Here is a 16406-nt window from a genome sequence, read left to right as displayed (position 1 = left end):
AAGGTCCTGCGCCAAAAATTGAGCACAGATGTTGGTCAGTAACGTCCGTCACTGAACAGCGCTCAAAGGCAACAGGAATTTGATCAAAAAAATTTGATCAAAAAAAATTAAAAAAAGACCCCACAGCACCCTCAAAAAAAAAAAAAAAAAAAAAGGTGATCAGTGATGCGACACTGATTACCAGTGAGGGGCAGCAGGTGCACAACCTTTGGTGCAACTGACAGTGCAACTGGCAGGTATATATAAAAAAAAAAAACCCTGCACCCCCAAAAAGTTGCTGATCAGCACAGATATACTGATCAGCACAAAAGGGGGGGTAGCAGACACAAAATATAGCACTCTCTATCACTCTCTGTCTCTATCTCTCTCTATCTCTCTCTATCTCTCTCTATCTCTCTCTATCTCTCTCTATCTCTCTCTATCTCTCTCTATCTCTCTCTATCTCTCTCTATCTCTCTCTATCTCTCTCTCTCTATCACTCTATGACACTGCAGCAGCAGCACTGACAGTTATATATATATAAAAAAAAAACCTGCAGCCCCAAAAAGGGGGGGTAGCAGACACAAAATATAGCACTCTCTATCACTCTCTATCACTATCTCTCTCTCTCTCTCTCACTATCTCTCACTATCTCTCACTATCTCTCACTATCTCTCACTATCTCTCACTATCTCTCACTATCTCTCACTATCTCTCACTATCTCTCACTATCTCTCACTCTATGACACTGCAGCAGCAGCACTGACAGTTATATATATAAAAAAAAACCCTGCAGCCCCAAAAAGGGGGGGTAGCAGACACAAAATATAGCACTCTCTATCACTATCTCTCACTATCTATCACTATCTATCACTCTATGACACTGCAGCAGCAGCACTGACAGTTATATATATATAAAAAAAACACCCTGCACCCCCAAAAAGGGGGGGTAGCAGACACAAAATATAGCACTCTCTGTCACTATCTCTCTCTATCTCTCTCTATCACACTGCAGCAGCAGCAGGAAGTCACAAGAAGTCAGATCCAGGAAGCATCCAGCACGCTACAAGCAGTGATCAGGTGATCAGGTAAGGTATTTGCAAGGATCAGGTAAGTATTTGCAAGGATCAGGTCAGTATCACGGCAGATAGGCACGGTGACCGCTCTGCACGCAATTCCAGACCGGAATGGCGTCTGCAGCGCAGTCACCGTTAGTTTAAATGTCGCGCCTTGGCTGTGATTGGTCCGTGGGTCCCACGGACCAATCACAGCCTTGGGGGCAGGTGGGGTGAGGTGTCGTCATCACCGATGACCCCCTCATGTCCCCTGACGCCCGGCGGTGATTGACACCTGTGTTACCGAGCGTCTGATTCGCTGGTAACACAGGAAAACGCTGTGAATGGCTGTTCACACTGAACAGCCAATCACAGCGATCGCCGACGGGGGGGCGGCATCGCAGCACCCCCTGGGCACGCAGGGACATGTCTGCTGTCAGGGACAGCAGACATCGTCCCTCTGTCACTGCGTCTCTAGACGCAGTGACAGTTTGAAGCCATGACGTATATATACGTCATGTGTCGGGAAGTACTTCCCGGCCATGACTTATATATACGTCAAATGTCGGGAAGGGGTTAATCTACAATATTTCTAGAAGAGATCATTACTAACCCTTTTTATTATGGATATTTACATTATATGAACATTATTTTTATTTTTGTCATTGACATCTTAAAATAGGATCAATGCTTTATACAAACAGACGGCAAATAAGAACCACTTACTTGACCCATCTAGTCGGCCCCTTTAACATTTTTGGTAACCTTAAAATTATTTGATCCTTTGCTCTTTGTACAAATATATAGGACTTTGCATAAACTGCCACCCAATGTTCCGAAACCGCCCAAATGGCCACCATTACAGCCTTACTTGGATATGCCAATGTCCAATGCTCTTTAAAACATACAAATATAAAGAAACCTTTGAATGCCAACATCTGCGAGAAATGCTCAGGATTTGAAAAAAAAAAAAAATGGCAGCGTCGCTCACATTTGTTATTCTAATAATAAATGTGTATAGATAGATTATATTTCCTATATAAAAGGTAGACCACGGAATGCTAGCTTAGAAATTCTGTAAGTCGCAGAGCATGCCTATACAGTACTGTTCATGTGCGGTATGCATTTTAAACAATAAATAAATAGGCATTAATCAATTTATGAACATTATATATAGAAGATGATTCCAGACACTCCGAGCTACCCCTGGAGGTCACAAGCGGTCAACACATGCGCCTAGTTCTCAAAGTGTGTGTGATTATATATATATATATATATATATATATATATATATATATATATATAAGTCACGTCCCACTGTCGGTGCAGTGAAGGCAGCACACGGTCAGAATATAAACGATAAGGCAGGAAACACTTTCAGCAACGTTTCGATTTTATTTTCAAAATCGTCATCAGGCATAAAACATAATGACAAGTGCTCACCTTATATCCCCCACTCCATCCTGCACGCTCCAGCACGTCTCCCGCCGATGGACTCACGCATCACCAGTGCGCGCCAGCGTCGCGTCCGTCGCCATGGTCACGTCGTCAAACGTGATTCCCACACCATGGCAACCGGCGCTGACTGCTAGCGTCACACCTCGTTCAGCGGAGAACCAGCGTACGGGCTCCAAAGTGACAGGCGCACAAATTTAAAAACAAACATAGCGGAAGTGGTGATGGACATAATAGTAAAGACACGGAGGCATATCAAATACATATTACAATCAAAATAATAATTGTATAAACATCAAATGACGGTAGTATCAATTCAAAAGAATAACTCTACTGTCAAAATACACAATCGAATAAAAAACATACAAAACACATAAAAATGCAAAAAAATCCAAAACAGAAAAATCTCACGGTAACCCAATCAACCCTCATATACTAGAGAATAGGTTTATAAGAGACAGTTTATAAGAAAGCATGTAGCCCTAAGTGATCGTTCAAGCCATAAGGGACCATGGTTCTCAAACGGTGTATCCACCTGGATTCACACCGGAGGAGAGCCAATGATCTATTGCCACCTCTGAGACGCGCTGGAATGTGGTCTATAATTATATAGTGCAGGTTTGCCATACTGTGACCGGCTAGGGCGAAGTGCCTCGCCACCGGCTGGTCACTAGTACCAGCAAGAATGGCTGCCCGGATGGCAGTACGGTGTCCAGCCATCCTATCCCTAAGATTTCTATCAGTTTTGCCTACATAATGAAGGCCACACGGGCAGGAAATTAAATATACAATAAATGCAGTTGTACAGGTGACTTTATGTCGGATGGAATAACGTTTTCCTGAAAATGGATGACAAAAACTATCCCCCACAGTCATACTTCTGCATGTAATGCAATTTAGGCAACGGAAGCATCCGTTGCGTCTTCCCAGAAAGGTGGTAGCCCGAGGCATGGTGACAGAAGATGTAATGTCTGTCCGTACCAGCCAATCACGGACATTTTTGCCCCGGGTGTAACATGGCATAAGTGACACATCCGTCAATCCCAGACTCTCATCGGTGCTCAGCAGTGGCCAATGTCGTCTGGAGATTTGGCGGATAGTATCACTCGCCGTACTAAAATGATTCACCCATGGCATCTTTTTGCGGGTCTCTGCATTTTTAACCTTCGGTACCAAAAGTGCTTCTCGTGGCTGAGACAAAGCTTTGTTTTTAGCACTCACCAGAAGATCATAATCATACCCACGTATAACAAAATTTCTTATCATATCATCAATCTGTAGGGCGGCCTCATCCCTATTAGTGCATATTCTGCAAGCTCGAATAAACTGGGAGTAGGGCAACCCAAATTTAAGTGGTCTGGGATGATGACTGGCTGCATGTAAGATCGTGTTTCGATCAGTAGCTTTCTTAAAGAGGGAAGTGGTCAGTATCCCATTATCCAATTGCACTGCTACATCCAGAAAATTGACTTTTTTAGGATGAATCTCAAAGGTAAGTTTTAATGGAGATGTCGACTGATTGTGTCGCCCTATCATGTCGACAAATTCCATTTCAGTGCCCGTCCACATGAGAAAAATATCATCGATGTATCTGACATAGAAGAAGATCTTGTCAGATACATCGTGATTGCTGAAGAAAATTTGTTCCTCTGCCACAAACATATACGCATTGGCGTACGATGGGGCCACATTGGACCCCATCGCACAGCCAGAGCGTTGGAGGAAGAACTTCCCATCATGTATAAAAAAATTGTGTGTGAGCAAAAGCTCCAACAGACTGCAGACAAAATCAATCGAGGGTCCAACATATGACATATTACCATCCAGAAGTGATCGTACTGCCCGTATACCATCATCATTGGGGATGACCGTATATAGGCTGGATACGTCAATAGTGCATAGCAGACATTTAGATGGAATATTGATCAAGGCAGATAATTTGTTAATAAAGGACGTAGTGTCCAACAGATATCTCTCATGCTGTACAATACAAGGTTGCATTAATGTGTCTAAAAATACAGCACTGTTTTGGAACAAAGAATCATTAGCGGCTATGATGGGCCTACCAGGTGGTGTACTGGAGTTTTTATGTATCTTCGGGAGCGTGTACATGACCGGTACCACCGGCCATGCAGGGATAAGAGCATCCCCCAAAGATTTCCCTATGACCCCATCAAACATAGCCTGATCAATCAAATTTTTAAGCAAGATTTTGTATGGACCAGAAGGATCCCTCTGCAGTAACATGTATACCTGTGAATCTGAGAGCTGGCGCTCAATCTCAGCCTTATACGTAACAAGATCTTGTATCACTATTGCCCCGCCCTTATCTGCGGGGCGAATAGTGATATCACGGTTCTCAGATAGTTTCTTTAAAGCTCGAAATTCACATTCTGAAAAATTGCTATTAACATGTTTATTAGTGGCAGAATTCACAAAAGTCTCGACATCATGGTTCAACATTCTAGAGAACATTTTTATAGACACATTGTTGGTTAGGGGGTCAAATTTAGAGCGAGGCTGCAACTTTCTCAATTGCATGGGGATTTCATCAACCCGGGGCCCACCCCCAACAATAGCAACAGTGTCCCTTTTAGCAAAATGTTCATGTAAACGAAGTTGCCTGTTTAATCGATATTTCTCGATCTGCCAAGTAAAGTCATTAAACCGTGTCGTGGGTACATAAGATAAACCCTTACTTAGAACTTTAATCTCATCAGGGGATAAAGAGTAGGAAGAGAGATTGAAAATTACCGTGGCCTCCTGTACAGTGGAGGCCTGCCGGGTTTTCTTCTTTCTCTCCCTCTTACCGCCTCTTCTGGTCTTGGCTCGGGGTCGCTGAGCAGTTGATGACGGGTACGCACCCCTAAAGGGGCCAGAGGCCTAGATGAGGGTCCCCCCCGTTGATGATGCTGTTCATAATCCGAATCGCTCGTGGTATAATTGTCCTGAGAGCGGCCGGCACGGGAATAGGGACGGCGGTATGGTCTTCTATGACCTGGGAATTGTCCTCTATTGCTGTTGTTATCGGATTTGGTCCAAGCATAGACTGTGTTGTTGTCATAGTCGCTGGCTACTTTCTCCAATTTCTTTCTTTTAAACTGGAGGAGATCATTTTTGTAAGATGCTAGTTGTCCTTTAAGCTTCTCACACTGTTCAGCCGCAGACTCAAGCAATTGTTTGTGTTCAGTCTCAAAGCTGGCGATCTTATTGCGTACCTCTTTAAGTTCACGACCCGCTTCCTCGATGACAAGAAGCATTAGGTCAAAACTACATTTATTAAGTACCCCTATCCACCTTTTGCAGAAGGCCAGATTCTGTCGGCCTATAGTGGGGCAATTTTTGACTCTAAAGCCGCGGGGTATCTGTTTTTCTTTGTAGTAGTTAGTCAAGGTCACGCCATGATAGAAATAGTCCAATTCCCTTTGTTTAAGCTTAAGTAGGTCACGGTAGATGGCTTCAGGAGTCTTGGCAGTCATATCATCACCAACCTCTTTGAAAAGCATATCATCAGCTTCCGACTCAGAGAATGTAATCAGGATACCTTGTGTGAGTTTGGCCAAATTAATGCATCCTCCGGCCGCATCCTCACTAAACCCTCCTTCCGCCATGGAATTTAAAAGCAATGGACAATGTCCAATAACATCAAAAGATGAATGAAGTCCTGGAATCGATAGATAAATTCTGGGGTGCTATCGGCCAAATGGTCTCCTCTCCTGCATCGGAGCCCACCAATGTATAATGTCCTGCGGCCAAGCAACTCCACCAATAAGTCCTCTAGGTCCCGGTGCAAACCAATAGCCTGTTCACAGGCATATGCAAGTCACGTCCCACTGTCGGTGCAGTGAAGGCAGCACACGGTCAGAATATAAACGATAAGGCAGGAAACACTTTCAGCAACGTTTCGATTTTATTTTCAAAATCGTCATCAGGCATAAAACATAATGACAAGTGCTCACCTTATATCCCCCACTCCATCCTGCACGCTCCAGCACGTCTCCCGCCGATGGACTCACGCATCACCAGTGCGCGCCAGCGTCGCGTCCGTCGCCATGGTCACGTCGTCAAACGTGATTCCCACACCATGGCAACCGGCGCTGACTGCTAGCGTCACACCTCGTTCAGCGGAGAACCAGCGTACGGGCTCCAAAGTGACAGGCGCACAAATTTAAAAACAAACATAGCGGAAGTGGTGATGGACATAATAGTAAAGACACGGAGGCATATCAAATACATATTACAATCAAAATAATAATTGTATAAACATCAAATGACGGTAGTATCAATTCAAAAGAATAACTCTACTGTCAAAATACACAATCGAATAAAAAACATACAAAACACATAAAAATGCAAAAAAATCCAAAACAGAAAAATCTCACGGTAACCCAATCAACCCTCATATACTAGAGAATAGGTTTATAAGAGACAGTTTATAAGAAAGCATGTAGCCCTAAGTGATCGTTCAAGCCATAAGGGACCATGGTTCTCAAACGGTGTATCCACCTGGATTCACACCGGAGGAGAGCCAATGATCTATTGCCACCTCTGAGACGCGCTGGAATGTGGTCTATAATTATATAGTGCAGGTTTGCCATACTGTGACCGGCTAGGGCGAAGTGCCTCGCCACCGGCTGGTCACTAGTACCAGCAAGAATGGCTGCCCGGATGGCAGTACGGTGTCCAGCCATCCTATCCCTAAGATTTCTATCAGTTTTGCCTACATAATGAAGGCCACACGGGCAGGAAATTAAATATACAATAAATGCAGTTGTACAGGTGACTTTATGTCGGATGGAATAACGTTTTCCTGAAAATGGATGACAAAAACTATCCCCCACAGTCATACTTCTGCATGTAATGCAATTTAGGCAACGGAAGCATCCGTTGCGTCTTCCCAGAAAGGTGGTAGCCCGAGGCATGGTGACAGAAGATGTAATGTCTGTCCGTACCAGCCAATCACGGACATTTTTGCCCCGGGTGTAACATGGCATAAGTGACACATCCGTCAATCCCAGACTCTCATCGGTGCTCAGCAGTGGCCAATGTCGTCTGGAGATTTGGCGGATAGTATCACTCGCCGTACTAAAATGATTCACCCATGGCATCTTTTTGCGGGTCTCTGCATTTTTAACCTTCGGTACCAAAAGTGCTTCTCGTGGCTGAGACAAAGCTTTGTTTTTAGCACTCACCAGAAGATCATAATCATACCCACGTATAACAAAATTTCTTATCATATCATCAATCTGTAGGGCGGCCTCATCCCTATTAGTGCATATTCTGCAAGCTCGAATAAACTGGGAGTAGGGCAACCCAAATTTAAGTGGTCTGGGATGATGACTGGCTGCATGTAAGATCGTGTTTCGATCAGTAGCTTTCTTAAAGAGGGAAGTGGTCAGTATCCCATTATCCAATTGCACTGCTACATCCAGAAAATTGACTTTTTTAGGATGAATCTCAAAGGTAAGTTTTAATGGAGATGTCGACTGATTGTGTCGCCCTATCATGTCGACAAATTCCATTTCAGTGCCCGTCCACATGAGAAAAATATCATCGATGTATCTGACATAGAAGAAGATCTTGTCAGATACATCGTGATTGCTGAAGAAAATTTGTTCCTCTGCCACAAACATATACGCATTGGCGTACGATGGGGCCACATTGGACCCCATCGCACAGCCAGAGCGTTGGAGGAAGAACTTCCCATCATGTATAAAAAAATTGTGTGTGAGCAAAAGCTCCAACAGACTGCAGACAAAATCAATCGAGGGTCCAACATATGACATATTACCATCCAGAAGTGATCGTACTGCCCGTATACCATCATCATTGGGGATGACCGTATATAGGCTGGATACGTCAATAGTGCATAGCAGACATTTAGATGGAATATTGATCAAGGCAGATAATTTGTTAATAAAGGACGTAGTGTCCAACAGATATCTCTCATGCTGTACAATACAAGGTTGCATTAATGTGTCTAAAAATACAGCACTGTTTTGGAACAAAGAATCATTAGCGGCTATGATGGGCCTACCAGGTGGTGTACTGGAGTTTTTATGTATCTTCGGGAGCGTGTACATGACCGGTACCACCGGCCATGCAGGGATAAGAGCATCCCCCAAAGATTTCCCTATGACCCCATCAAACATAGCCTGATCAATCAAATTTTTAAGCAAGATTTTGTATGGACCAGAAGGATCCCTCTGCAGTAACATGTATACCTGTGAATCTGAGAGCTGGCGCTCAATCTCAGCCTTATACGTAACAAGATCTTGTATCACTATTGCCCCGCCCTTATCTGCGGGGCGAATAGTGATATCACGGTTCTCAGATAGTTTCTTTAAAGCTCGAAATTCACATTCTGAAAAATTGCTATTAACAGGTTTATTAGTGGCAGAATTCACAAAAGTCTCGACATCATGGTTCAACATTCTAGAGAACATTTTTATAGACACATTGTTGGTTAGGGGGTCAAATTTAGAGCGAGGCTGCAACTTTCTCAATTGCATGGGGATTTCATCAACCCGGGGCCCACCCCCAACAATAGCAACAGTGTCCCTTTTAGCAAAATGTTCATGTAAACGAAGTTGCCTGTTTAATCGATATTTCTCGATCTGCCAAGTAAAGTCATTAAACCGTGTCGTGGGTACATAAGATAAACCCTTACTTAGAACTTTAATCTCATCAGGGGATAAAGAGTAGGAAGAGAGATTGAAAATTACCGTGGCCTCCTGTACAGTGGAGGCCTGCCGGGTTTTCTTCTTTCTCTCCCTCTTACCGCCTCTTCTGGTCTTGGCTCGGGGTCGCTGAGCAGTTGATGACGGGTACGCACCCCTAAAGGGGCCAGAGGCCTAGATGAGGGTCCCCCCCGTTGATGATGCTGTTCATAATCCGAATCGCTCGTGGTATAATTGTCCTGAGAGCGGCCGGCACGGGAATAGGGACGGCGGTATGGTCTTCTATGACCTGGGAATTGTCCTCTATTGCTGTTGTTATCGGATTTGGTCCAAGCATAGACTGTGTTGTTGTCATAGTCGCTGGCTACTTTCTCCAATTTCTTTCTTTTAAACTGGAGGAGATCATTTTTGTAAGATGCTAGTTGTCCTTTAAGCTTCTCACACTGTTCAGCCGCAGACTCAAGCAATTGTTTGTGTTCAGTCTCAAAGCTGGCGATCTTATTGCGTACCTCTTTAAGTTCACGACCCGCTTCCTCGATGACAAGAAGCATTAGGTCAAAACTACATTTATTAAGTACCCCTATCCACCTTTTGCAGAAGGCCAGATTCTGTCGGACTATAGTGGGGCAATTTTTGACTCTAAAGCCGCGGGGTATCTGTTTTTCTTTGTAGTAGTTAGTCAAGGTCACGCCATGATAGAAATAGTCCAATTCCCTTTGTTTAAGCTTAAGTAGGTCACGGTAGATGGCTTCAGGAGTCTTGGCAGTCATATCATCACCAACCTCTTTGAAAAGCATATCATCAGCTTCCGACTCAGAGAATGTAATCAGGATACCTTGTGTGAGTTTGGCCAAATTAATGCATCCTCCGGCCGCATCCTCACTAAACCCTCCTTCCGCCATGGAATTTAAAAGCAATGGACAATGTCCAATAACATCAAAAGATGAATGAAGTCCTGGAATCGATAGATAAATTCTGGGGTGCTATCGGCCAAATGGTCTCCTCTCCTGCATCGGAGCCCACCAATGTATAATGTCCTGCGGCCAAGCAACTCCACCAATAAGTCCTCTAGGTCCCGGTGCAAACCAATAGCCTGTTCACAGGCATATGCAAGTCACGTCCCACTGTCGGTGCAGTGAAGGCAGCACACGGTCAGAATATAAACGATAAGGCAGGAAACACTTTCAGCAACGTTTCGATTTTATTTTCAAAATCGTCATCAGGCATAAAACATAATGACAAGTGCTCACCTTATATCCCCCACTCCATCCTGCACGCTCCAGCACGTCTCCCGCCGATGGACTCACGCATCACCAGTGCGCGCCAGCGTCGCGTCCGTCGCCATGGTCACGTCGTCAAACGTGATTCCCACACCATGGCAACCGGCGCTGACTGCTAGCGTCACACCTCGTTCAGCGGAGAACCAGCGTACGGGCTCCAAAGTGACAGGCGCACAAATTTAAAAACAAACATAGCGGAAGTGGTGATGGACATAATAGTAAAGACACGGAGGCATATCAAATACATATTACAATCAAAATAATAATTGTATAAACATCAAATGACGGTAGTATCAATTCAAAAGAATAACTCTACTGTCAAAATACACAATCGAATAAAAAACATACAAAACACATAAAAATGCAAAAAAATCCAAAACAGAAAAATCTCACGGTAACCCAATCAACCCTCATATACTAGAGAATAGGTTTATAAGAGACAGTTCAATTGGAGAAAGTAGCCAGCGACTATGACAACAACACAGTCTATGCTTGGACCAAATCCGATAACAACAGCAATAGAGGACAATTCCCAGGTCATAGAAGACCATACCGCCGTCCCTATTCCCGTGCCGGCCGCTCTCAGGACAATTATACCACGAGCGATTCGGATTATGAACAGCATCATCAACGGGGGGGACCCTCATCTAGGCCTCTGGCCCCTTTAGGGGTGCGTACCCGTCATCAACTGCTCAGCGACCCCGAGCCAAGACCAGAAGAGGCGGTAAGAGGGAGAGAAAGAAGAAAACCCGGCAGGCCTCCACTGAACAGGAGGCCACGGTAATTTTCAATCTCTCTTCCTACTCTTTATCCCCTGATGAGATTAAAGTTCTAAGTAAGGGTTTATCTTATGTACCCACGACACGGTTTAATGACTTTACTTGGCAGATCGAGAAATATCGATTAAACAGGCAACTTCGTTTACATGAACATTTTGCTAAAAGGGACACTGTTGCTATTGTTGGGGGTGGGCCCCGGGTTGATGAAATCCCCATGCAATTGAGAAAGTTGCAGCCTCGCTCTAAATTTGACCCCCTAACCAACAATGTGTCTATAAAAATGTTCTCTAGAATGTTGAACCATGATGTCGAGACTTTTGTGAATTCTGCCACTAATAAACATGTTAATAGCAATTTTTCAGAATGTGAATTTCGAGCTTTAAAGAAACTATCTGAGAACCGTGATATCACTATTCGCCCCGCAGATAAGGGCGGGGCAATAGTGATACAAGATCTTGTTACGTATAAGGCTGAGATTGAGCGCCAGCTCTCAGATTCACAGGTATACATGTTACTGCAGAGGGATCCTTCTGGTCCATACAAAATCTTGCTTAAAAATTTGATTGATCAGGCTATGTTTGATGGGGTCATAGGGAAATCTTTGGGGGATGCTCTTATCCCTGCATGGCCGGTGGTACCGGTCATGTACACGCTCCCGAAGATACATAAAAACTCCAGTACACCACCTGGTAGGCCCATCATAGCCGCTAATGATTCTTTGTTCCAAAACAGTGCTGTATTTTTAGACACATTAATGCAACCTTGTATTGTACAGCATGAGAGATATCTGTTGGACACTACGTCCTTTATTAACAAATTATCTGCCTTGATCAATATTCCATCTAAATGTCTGCTATGCACTATTGACGTATCCAGCCTATATACGGTCATCCCCAATGATGATGGTATACGGGCAGTACGATCACTTCTGGATGGTAATATGTCATATGTTGGACCCTCGATTGATTTTGTCTGCAGTCTGTTGGAGCTTTTGCTCACACACAATTTTTTTATACATGATGGGAAGTTCTTCCTCCAACGCTCTGGCTGTGCGATGGGGTCCAATGTGGCCCCATCGTACGCCAATGCGTATATGTTTGTGGCAGAGGAACAAATTTTCTTCAGCAATCACGATGTATCTGACAAGATCTTCTTCTATGTCAGATACATCGATGATATTTTTCTCATGTGGACGGGCACTGAAATGGAATTTGTCGACATGATAGGGCGACACAATCAGTCGACATCTCCATTAAAACTTACCTTTGAGATTCATCCTAAAAAAGTCAATTTTCTGGATGTAGCAGTGCAATTGGATAATGGGATACTGACCACTTCCCTCTTTAAGAAAGCTACTGATCGAAACACGATCTTACATGCAGCCAGTCATCATCCCAGACCACTTAAATTTGGGTTGCCCTACTCCCAGTTTATTCGAGCTTGCAGAATATGCACTAATAGGGATGAGGCCGCCCTACAGATTGATGATATGATAAGAAATTTTGTTATACGTGGGTATGATTATGATCTTCTGGTGAGTGCTAAAAACAAAGCTTTGTCTCAGCCACGAGAAGCACTTTTGGTACCGAAGGTTAAAAATGCAGAGACCCGCAAAAAGATGCCATGGGTGAATCATTTTAGTACGGCGAGTGATACTATCCGCCAAATCTCCAGACGACATTGGCCACTGCTGAGCACCGATGAGAGTCTGGGATTGACGGATGTGTCACTTATGCCATGTTACACCCGGGGCAAAAATGTCCGTGATTGGCTGGTACGGACAGACATTACATCTTCTGTCACCATGCCTCGGGCTACCACCTTTCTGGGAAGACGCAACGGATGCTTCCGTTGCCTAAATTGCATTACATGCAGAAGTATGACTGTGGGGGATAGTTTTTGTCATCCATTTTCAGGAAAACGTTATTCCATCCGACAAAGTCACCTGTACAACTGCATTTATTGTATATTTAATTTCCTGCCCGTGTGGCCTTCATTATGTAGGCAAAACTGATAGAAATCTTAGGGATAGGATGGCTGGACACCGTACTGCCATCCGGGCAGCCATTCTTGCTGGTACTAGTGACCAGCCGGTGGCGAGGCACTTCGCCCTAGCCGGTCACAGTATGGCAAACCTGCACTATATAATTATAGACCACATTCCAGCGCGTCTCAGAGGTGGCAATAGATCATTGGCTCTCCTCCGGTGTGAATCCAGGTGGATACACCGTTTGAGAACCATGGTCCCTTATGGCTTGAACGATCACTTAGGGCTACATGCTTTCTTATAAACTGTCTCTTATAAACCTATTCTCTAGTATATGAGGGTTGATTGGGTTACCGTGAGATTTTTCTGTTTTGGATTTTTTTGCATTTTTATGTGTTTTGTATGTTTTTTATTCGATTGTGTATTTTGACAGTAGAGTTATTCTTTTGAATTGATACTACCGTCATTTGATGTTTATACAATTATTATTTTGATTGTAATATGTATTTGATATGCCTCCGTGTCTTTACTATTATGTCCATCACCACTTCCGCTATGTTTGTTTTTAAATTTGTGCGCATGTCACTTTGGAGCCCGTACGCTGGTTCTCCGCTGAACGAGGTGTGACGCTAGCAGTCAGCGCCGGTTGCCATGGTGTGGGAATCACGTTTGACGACGTGACCATGGCGACGGACGCGACGCTGGCGCGCACTGGTGATGCGTGAGTCCATCGGCGGGAGACGTGCTGGAGCGTGCAGGATGGAGTGGGGGATATAAGGTGAGCACTTGTCATTATGTTTTATGCCTGATGACGATTTTGAAAATAAAATCGAAACGTTGCTGAAAGTGTTTCCTGCCTTATCGTTTATATTCTGACCGTGTGCTGCCTTCACTGCACCGACAGTGGGACGTGACTTGCATATGCCTGTGAACAGGCTATTGGTTTGCACCGGGACCTAGAGGACTTATTGGTGGAGTTGCTTGGCCGCAGGACATTACATATATATATATATATATATATATATATATATATATATATATATATATATATATATATATATATATATATATATATATATATATATATATATATATATATATATATATATATATATAGATATAGATATATATCTCTATCTATCTATACACACACACACACACACACACACACCTATATATATACACACACACACTGTATATATATAGAAAAGGGTTCAGAGGGCGCTACAAAAAAACAAAACAGTTTTTTTTAAAACATAGACTTAATAAAATATTAATCAATGAATAAAATTTCAGTGTAACAATGCAATGAAGTAATTTTGTTCAGATGTCAGAGTCAACATGTGAACGCATGCGGCCAACGCATTTCGTCACGGCCGTGACTTCATCAGGGGCAATATAAACATCAAACACTGCAAATTGCAATAAGCCATAACGAATCATACAATATTCATGATATTTACACAGTATTTTCTAAAATGTGAATACACCACTGAGAAGTGATAAGGAGCATTTGGAATATTTGTCTAAAGGTCTCATGAGTAGCATACCCTTCTTAATTAGATATGTAGCTTATTCATAAGACCTTTAGACAAATATTCCAAATACTCCTTTTCAATTATCAGTGGTGTATTCACATTTTAGAAAGTACTGTGTAAATATTATGAATATTGTATTGTATGATTCATTATGGCTTATTGTAATTTGCAGTGGTTTCTGCTTATATTGCCCCTGATGAAGTCACGGTCGTGATGAAACGCGTTGGTCCGCATTCGTTCACATGTTGACATCTGTGAACAAAATTACTTCATTGCATTGTTACACTGAATAACATTTTATTTATTAATATTTTATTAAATTTAGGTTTTAAAAAACTGTTCATTGTTTTGGAGCGCCCTCTGAACCCTTTTCTGCATTTCTAAAACTTCGATCCCACCTAACAGGGGACCCTAGTAGAGTGTGCAGTCTGGGGTACCCATTCTTTAAGGTGGCCATACATCAGAAAGATATTGTACCCAATCATACAATCTCAATCGATTGTAAGATGGATTGTATGCAGATTGTGTGCACATCTTGTGTACACAATCATACAATCAATCATAAGATGGATTGTATGCAGATTGTGTGCACATCTTGTGTGCACAATCATGCAGCAGATGTATTGTATGACTGATTGTATGATGGATTGTGAGTAGATTGTGTGTCCAAAAACCACCAAGGACTGCCGGGGATTTCAAGGGAAATTGTACACAATCATGAGCGCAATCGATCTTAAGATCGATCTTTCTGATGTATGGCCAGCTTTACACACACACACACACACACACACACACACACACACACACACACACAAACCGTGACTGCTACTTTATGAAGATAAGCTACAATCACAGATATGGTTATTATCCTGTCTGGACAGTCCAGAAATGGCCAAAGTCTTAAGGTGGCCATACACACACAGATTTATCTGCAGATCTGTCTGGTTGGAACAAAAACCTGGTTATGGATGAGAGCAAATGACAGTTGACCATTTGCTTGGAAATGCTGGAAAACTGACAAACTGACACTCATCCATAACCATGTTTTTGTTCCAACCAGCCAGATCTGCAGATAAATCTTACTAGTGTATGGGCACCTTTACTCACCCCACAAGAATGGTGTGTGAAATTTGTGGGCATCTGTGCACCCCCATGTGGTCTGCCTGCTTGTAGAAAGTATTTATGGCCTATGTAAGTCTGCACCATCATCTGGCCTGCTATCTTCAACTCAGTCAGGACTACAGAGTGACGGACACGCCGAGCCAGGGAAGAAATGTTGAAGAGGTGAAACAGGCCACAGGAAGGATATTTTGCAATCAAGAACGCGTATTGGGGCATCCGGGGTCTTAGGGTTTGCATATGATAGTGGGTTTTGGCTGGAATAAAAATGAGCATAAAGGTGGTCTCCAGGCAGGCATATAGGGCATAAAGACTTGGGGTTGGCATTGAAGGTGCTCTGGGTTGGTGTATAATTAGGTATGAGGGGGCTCCAAGTTATTTTAAGGGGCAGTCAGTTACAGGGCATAAATTTGCCTTGCAAATGGTTATCCCCTTTAAAAGAACCTCCAAGTTCGGCCTGCATCACACCACAACACATCCGGCCCTATATCTTGTCCAATAAGAACGGGCTGTAAAAGATCAAAGGCCTACTTT

At 43.3% G+C, this 16406-nt stretch overlaps 1 protein-coding gene across 8 annotated transcripts in view; it reads right to left on the bottom strand.

Moving 5' to 3' along the window:
• LOC146042478 (epsin-1-like) overlaps positions 1–16406 on the bottom strand; it is a 91248-nt gene that overhangs the window by 13617 nt on the left and 61225 nt on the right. The gene's annotated exons all lie outside the window — the stretch shown is intronic.

Source organism: Crinia signifera, chromosome 19 (genome assembly GCF_055691185.1).
Source record: "Crinia signifera chromosome 19, ASM5569118v1, whole genome shotgun sequence".
Classification (NCBI taxonomy): Eukaryota; Metazoa; Chordata; class Amphibia; order Anura; family Myobatrachidae; genus Crinia; species Crinia signifera.
The sequence above is the reverse complement of the archived record's forward strand: the minus strand, read 5'-3'. Positions and strand labels throughout refer to the sequence as shown.